The sequence below is a fragment of the Chrysochloris asiatica genome, unplaced genomic scaffold (assembly GCF_000296735.1).
Source record: "Chrysochloris asiatica unplaced genomic scaffold, ChrAsi1.0 scaffold00009, whole genome shotgun sequence".
In the NCBI taxonomy this organism is placed as follows: Eukaryota; Metazoa; Chordata; class Mammalia; order Afrosoricida; family Chrysochloridae; genus Chrysochloris; species Chrysochloris asiatica.
In genome coordinates, this window is record NW_006408527.1 from 15,464,168 (window position 1) to 15,471,886 (window position 7,719).

Here is a 7,719-nt window from a genome sequence, read left to right on the forward strand (position 1 = left end):
AAGTGCCTTCAGGACAAACTCCCCTCTAAGACTGAAACTCAAAGGGAATACACAGCATGTAAGCTTGCTGGCAACCACACTGGTCTCCTGGAGTGGAAGAGGCAGAAAGGCATCAATGAAGAAATGGGCTGAGTTCAACCCCAGTCAATTGAATCCTGTTGACCTTGAGATGAGAGAGAGAAGAGGAAGGGCTGGTTGGTCCAAAGTGTGGTGTGACATGAGGACACTTGAGCCCATGGACAAGGACTTAGCCACAGAGAGTTAGAGCTGAGAATGAAGCATCCAGCTGATATGAAGTAAGGGGAGATGCACAAGAACACCCAAACTTGCAGACAGTACACTTTTGACCTAGCCTCGATGGCTTCATAACAAGAACTCGACTAGAAGGGGGAAGGGGGGGGATTTTTTTTTTTTCCCATAAAGGAAACAAGGGTAAATTGCTTCAATTTGATGAACCTGAACAGTAGTTACTCTAAATACCAACAGAGAGGGAAAGAGTCTTCACATCAAGTTTCAGTGCTATCCACTCTGTACACAGGGTAGATAGGGACGGGCAACTTAGACATTGGCTACCTAAAATGAGGGGGCAATAAAGGCATGAAGTGACTAGCTTGCAAGGTTTCAAGAGGAAGTTTAAGAATATCGGGAGAAAGAAAGTGTCCCCACTGAATAGCTGTCATCTTGCCTAGATGGATCTGGTGAAAAGAGATGGGGATGAGATTCATAAAATTCAATAGTGAATAATTGTTATCATGACTAATTGCGACTGTCACAATTGTAAAGGTAGAAGTTTTGTAACAAATACAGGGAAGTGGTTAATCTTATAGTCCAGAAACAAAGGATCCTAGGATCATCAAGGGAAAAGAGCATAAGCGGAATGAGAGACCCTATCCAGAGAAGCAGTGACACCAGAGATGGAGGCAGAGATGGGGACATGGAAAGAGGGAGCAGCTGAGGACTCTAGATTCATGGGAAGAGAGGGACTAAGAGCTGGCAGCCATGAGGCAGACTTGCAGAATGTGCCCTTTGGTGGTGCAAATTATATTATATATGCCTGAGTGTTTAAAAAAAAAATGGAGCTAAAGTAAATAGAGAGAAATGCTGTTATTTGATGGTACATGAAAGGGGATTACAATCATTGGAATGAAACAAGATGTATGATTTGTGAATGTAAAACTGATGATCTGCCCTGTAAACGTTCACTCAATTCTCAATAATAAGTTATTTAAAAAAAAAACAAAAAACCAGAATACAAAAAAAAAAAAACCAAATACCTCACAACTGTACTAGTAAGCAACATCATGATTAACAAAGGAGTGAAGTTATCAACAATTTAATTCTGCTTGGATTCACAATCAACACTCATGGCAACAGCACTCAAAAAATCAAATGATGTATTGCATTAAGCAAATCTGCTGTAACAGACCTCTTCTCTTTAAAGTGTCAAATAACAAAGATGTCACTCTGAATACTAAGGTTGGCCTGACCCAAACCATGGTATTTTTAATTGCTTCATATGCATGGAAAATGGAAGAATTGACACCTTGGAATTATGGTGTTGGTGAAGAATAGTAAATATACCATGGACTCCCAGAAGAATAAGGAGCTCCGGTAGTGTTTTTATTATGTGCCGTGGAGTCCGTTCTGACTCATAGCGACCCTGTACAGGGTTTCTGAGGCTGCAAATCTTTATGGGAGCAGAAAGCCTCATCGTTCTCCCGTGGAACAGCTGACAGTTTCGAACTGATGACCCTGAGGCTAGCAGACCAATTTGTAACCACTACACTACCAGAGCTCCTTTCCGGTAGTGTAGTGGATGTGAATTGGGCTGCTAACCCCAAGGTCAGCAGTTTGGAACTACCAGCCATTCCATGGGGGAAAGATGAGGCTTTCTGCTCTCGTAAAGATTCACAGCCTTGGAAACCCTACACAGGGTCGCTATGAGTCAGAAGCGACTCCACGGCACACCACCACCATCAGAAGAATGAACAGATCTATCTTGGAAGAAAGAAGAATAGCCAGAAGGTTCCTTGGAAGTGAGGATGGCCAGACTTAGTTTCTGGTTCTTTGGACATGTTGTTAGAAGGGAGTAGTCGCTGAAGAAGGACATCATTCTTGGTAAGAATAAGTGAAAAAGAGGAAGACACTTGTGATGGACACACACAGTGACTGCAACAACAATCCCAAACAGAACAAAGATCGTGAAGCTGGTACGGGACTGGGCAGTGATGTGGTCTGTTGTTCATAAGGTCTCTGTGAGTTGGAGCTGACTCAATGGCCCTTAACAGCAATAATATCATTTGGTTCAAAGATGACAACCTGGGTTTGATTCAATTCAACGTTAGAGATTTCCTTAGGGTAATAGTTTCAGAGGTCATCCAGCCTCAATGGAGTCCATGGGAATCTGAAATTCTATTCCCCATTTCCCCTCTTTTGATCAACTTTCTTCTATAGACCCCTTGTTCTAAAAGTTCAGCATTGGTAGCCAGGTACCATTCAGTTATTTTGGTCTTGCAGCTAAGGAGGCAGTTTCTGGGGTGGTATTATTAGTTCCACTGTTTATCTCCTTCCTATCTGAAGGTGAGATGTACAAACGTTTCTTCTTCAGACCTCACCTTTCTCTAGGCCTTACCTACCCCTCTTCTACAGAGGCCCCTCCTCTCAGAAGACAAAATGGCTGAGGTAATTCCCTGAGGTATGGACCATGTACCTGCAGGGGCCGTGTGCATTCTAGGCCCAGGGTGAGGGATCTCCCGCCCAGCACTCGAATGGCCTCAACCATCGCCTCACCTCACTGATAAGTGGAGCAAAGAGCACAGAGGGTGATGTGCAAGCCCAGTCTCCCCTGCCCACAGTGCCCAGTACGTGGGGCTTTGATAAGGTAGCAGTGAGGTCAGAACTCACAAAGAGCAGCATTGTTCCAGCTCTGCCCTGGGGCACACCTGTGCGGCTGGCCAGAGCAAGGAAGAATGCTCTGGGAATGCCAAGAGGTGGAAACAAGGAAGAAACAGAAAGACTGGCAAGTCTCCCTACTCTAAGGGGAACAAGAGTTCCCTCCAAATCCAAGTGGGAGAGCATCCTGGGAGAGAGGACGTTCTCTCTCCACCTCCCACTTGTTTAGCCCTGTACTGCTGACCCAGGAAGCCTGTGCTCACCTGTGTCTCCACGCTGTCCTCAGTTCCCTTCTCTGTCTGCCTCTCTTTGTGGCTCTGTCTTCTCATCCATGCCATCTTTCTCTGCGTCTTTTTCCCTATATATCTTTCTGTCTGCCTCTCTCTCTGTTTCTCTCTCTCTCTCTCTCTCTCTCTGTAACTCACTTTTTGTTTGCCTCCTCCCCCTTTCTCTCCATCTCTTATGCATGCACACACACATTCACAACCTGAAAACAGTAAGAAAACCTCAAGAAGATATTTTTATAGGCCAGATGCCGAACTGGACAGAGCTAGGGAACAGCAGACTCAAAGAGGAGTGTTTGAGGATTTAATAACAAGCACATTTGAGCACCAGTGACTTTCTTCCATCAGATTGTGTAATCACAGACTAGCAATCCTGGTGAAGCACATTGTGATACTTCCTGGATCCCAGGAATGCCAAGCCAGGCTAACGATCAGCAGAGATGAAGTCAGACCCCCTGTCCTTTTGCAAACACAAGCCCCAGAGCCCACAGCTAGTAGCCTGATGCATTATGAGTGGAGGCACCCCTGAGATTCCAAAGACATGGGAAGTTTGACTGGGACCGAGAGGTTCAGCCCCCACAGATGACCTTTCCCTCAAGATAGCTCAATACGGGTGCTGTCAAGCCACCTTCTGCCCTTGGTATTCCACCATTCTCCACAGCCTTGAGTTGGTATCCATGTGAGACAGCCCTCAGAGGGACTCCGCCTTCCCTTGATTGCACTGCATTTCTTGAGCATGGCTCCCACTGTGCCCTATACTAACCTCAGGGTGAGGATGAACAGACAGAACCCTTGGAGGACTCTGGCTAATTGAACTGGGCAGACAAACACATAAAGAGACAAAGAACAAGTGAGACAGCATAGAGCAAGGACCTGCTATGGCACCAGAAGCGGGGATTGTTCAGTAGGGGACGTCTTGCCTTCTATGCAGGAGACTCGGGTTTGAGTCCTAGCTAATGCACCTTGTGCATAACTACCACCTGCGTGCCAGTGCTATGATGCTGAACAAACTTCAGTGAAACTTCCAGACTAAGACAAACTAAGAAGAGAGGCCCAAAATCAGCCAATCAAACCCCTGGGGACCACAGTGGCTCAATCTCCAACCAGTCACAGGAATAGTGCAGGGCCGGGCAGTGTTTTAATTCCATTGCATATCAGGGGCCTGCTCCATAGCAGCTAACAACAAGTAGGGTACAGATACAGAAAGCTTGTTCAGAAGGTGGAGGTGTCTGCCTGCCACAACAGTCAGGGAAGGCTTCAAGGGAGAAGTGGCATTGGGAAGTCTTAAAGAATGAATCAGATCCAGAAAACTCATATTCCTTCATCACAGAGGCCAAGAATAGGCAAGGGAGTCTGGCATCCAAAACAGATAGGGCAAGCTGTAGTACTCCCATAGTCATGTATCTCCCTGTATGTATTTCCAGGTGCGCCCCATGGTTCAGGCCTCTGAAACCAATAGGACAGAGCTCCCTGGGAGTCAGAATGGGTCTGTCTGCTCCCCTGGACAGTTGGCCCTGAGAACTGTGACATGCTTGCTGGGAAGCAGGCATCTTGAGTGCACTGTGCTCCCACACCCAACATATTATGGGATGGCCTTTGATAGTAACCAGACAAATGGCCCTGGGGCTCGACTCCAAGAGTGACTACCCTTCCCTCACTTGGGAACTACCAGCTGCTGAGCTGGTAGGAGCATCTACACAAGGCTCCCTACAGTGGAGTCAGGAGAAGGGTTACCTTAGTGGAGACTGATCCCCTAAAGGGCCATTGAGGCTCTGAAGTCAACAACACAGGTCTCTTAGAGATCCTACTAGGGGGTGCCAATCCCTCCTCCTCCTGAAATGGAAGAAAGTCAACCTGTGTTTCCCCTGAATGTCAACTCAGATATAAGCAATCCCCATAGAACAGGAAAGGAAACCCAAGATAAAACTGAGAGTGATTTTCCATCTAAAAAAAAGCATGACTGCAGAAACAGAAAAGAGAAGGGAGTAACAACCAGAGAGAGGACTGTACCACGCTGGTGGACAGATTTATTGTTGTTGTTGTTAGGTGACCTCGAGTTGGTTCTGACTTGTAGTGACCCTGTGCACAGCAGAACGAAACACGACCCAGTCCAGCACCGTCCTCACAATTGTTATGTTTGGGCCCAGTGTTGTAACCACAGTGTCAATCCATCTTGTTGGGGGTCTTTTGCTTTGTTACTTGCCCTCCACTTTACCAAGCATGATGCTCTTTTCCAGGAACTTATCCCTCCTGATTATACATCCAAAGTATGACAGATGAAGTCTCTCCATCTTGGCTTTTAAAGAGCCTTCTGGCTGTATTTCTACAGATTTGTTTGTTCTTCTGGCAGTCCCTGGTACTTTCAATATTCTTTGCTAACACCACAGGTTCATTAATATACTGTATCTTGGCTTAATAGTGGTGCCCATGGGTGGGCAGAACAACATATTCTCTAGTGTGTCTGGAAGATATTTAAAGTTGAAAAATGAGATCTGGAACTCTTAACCCCTAATTAAATCAGGGAAGGAGGGAGAAGAAAGTTAAAAAAAAAAAAAAAAGGGCTGATGGCTCTGCTAATACAGGTAACTTCTTGTAGAAAGTAATGGGATGGAAACACCAAATACTGGGGAAAACTTATAAAGACAACACCCTAAAAAATTCCAATGTCCTAACAAAAAACCTCAAGACACAAAAACAAGAGAGAAACAACAGCTAATCCAAATGAACATGAAAAAGAAAATGAAAGTGCATCCCGTTGCTGTTCGGTACCACTGAGTCAGTTCTGACACATAGCGACCCCAAGTATCACAGAAGGAAACACCTTCTGGTCCTATGCCATCCTCACAATTGCTATTACATTTCAGCACATTGTTGCTGCCACTATGTCTAATCCAACTCATTGAGGGTCTTCCTCTTTTCATTGACCTTCCAAGTTACTAAACACAACATCCTTTTCCAAGGATTAGTCCTTCCTGACAACATGATACACACATGCAGACACAAACATACACTCAACCATACACATCCATACAAAATACACACATACAAACATGTATGCACACGGATGTTGTTGGTGTTAAGTGCCACCAAATCAGTTCTGGCTCATAGCCATCCTATATAGGGTTTCTGAGGAGCAGCTGGTGGATTTGACTGCGGATCTTGCGGTTAGCAGTCCAGTGCTCATCTTACAGCACCACACAGAGAGATACACAGACACAAATATATACATGTATACACACACATATGCAAACACACAGACATGCACAATCTGACATGCAGCTGTATAACCTGAGTGTCTAATTTTTCAGAACGAGAGGCATTCTGTTGATAAGGAACCTTTAAAGCCCTTTCATCCTAAATTGCACACAAGATTCTGAGATGGCACGGAGTGTCTACTTATCTGCCCACTCCTACCACCACTACCAGACCAAGCCAAGGTAAGGGACAAGCGCAGGGTAGGCATACACAGGACAGCAAGCCGGGTTTACAACAGTCCACCAGCCTCCCTCCTAGTGAGGAGCATCCTCTTAATCATGAATGGCCAAAGCAGTTCAGGTCAAAGGGGAGCATGACATTTTCTGCATCCAGGAGCCTCCTACCCACTCTCTGGACACAATTCTTGGAGAAAGTCAACCTTAGAACAAACCTCACACATGCATATGTTTCTTCCTCAGGACCATGGTTGTGACCTGTACAGTGTGATGGAAAAGGGAATGGACTTTGGGGAAGGCTGACCTCTAGTCACGGCTCAGCCAGTTCATGACTCTGGGTAACTTACTGAATTTCTCTTGGGCATGAATTTCTTCCACTAAAAAATAGGAATAATGATAGCTAGTTCATTGGGTTGCCATTAGGAAGAGTGGGGTTCTACCACATGGAAGACTGTTCCATGGGTATGGGGGGCAGGGTCTGTTTATCCTGCCCCTCATATCCATCCCTTCCCTACCCCATACACTCTAGTGTACAAATTCCTTCCCACTCCACCATGTTCTTGTCAGGGTAATCTATAGCTTCACTGACCTTGCCCCAGATAGCTATTTCCAACTACAGTAGCTTTGTTGTTAAGTACTGTGGAGTCAGTTCTGATTCACAGTGACCCTGCACAGGGTTTCTGAGGCTGCAAATCTTTACAGGAGCAGAAAGCCTCATCTTTCTCCCGTGGAACAGCTGGTAATTACAAACTGCTGACCTTGAGGTTAGCAGCCTGATTTGTAACCACTACGCTACCAGAGCTCCTTACAGTAGCTTTAGTTTTAAAATAATTTTGTGCTTATCCACTACAGGGAAATCAGTAAAAATAACATGAGTTAAAAAATGATAATGTTAGAGAATTTTTTAAAGGTGGAGAAGGGGTTGCCCTGGTCAATAGAAACAGTCTCATTCTAACCATTTCTGCCTTGGGTCTGTTTTCAGATATTTCCCCACAAACCCTGTCTGACACTAGGGTCGCTCACTTTACTACCCAGGTGAGACCAACTATGACCGCTGAAAGATTGAGTCTAGCATAATGCATCCACCCTGAAACATCTCTGTTGCTCTCTGC

The 7,719-nt window shown here is 45.4% G+C and overlaps 1 protein-coding gene across 1 annotated transcript in view; it reads right to left on the minus strand.

Moving 5' to 3' along the window:
- RASSF5 (Ras association (RalGDS/AF-6) domain family member 5) overlaps positions 1–7,719 on the minus strand; it is a 107,739-nt gene that overhangs the window by 70,274 nt on the left and 29,746 nt on the right. The window lies entirely within an intron of this gene.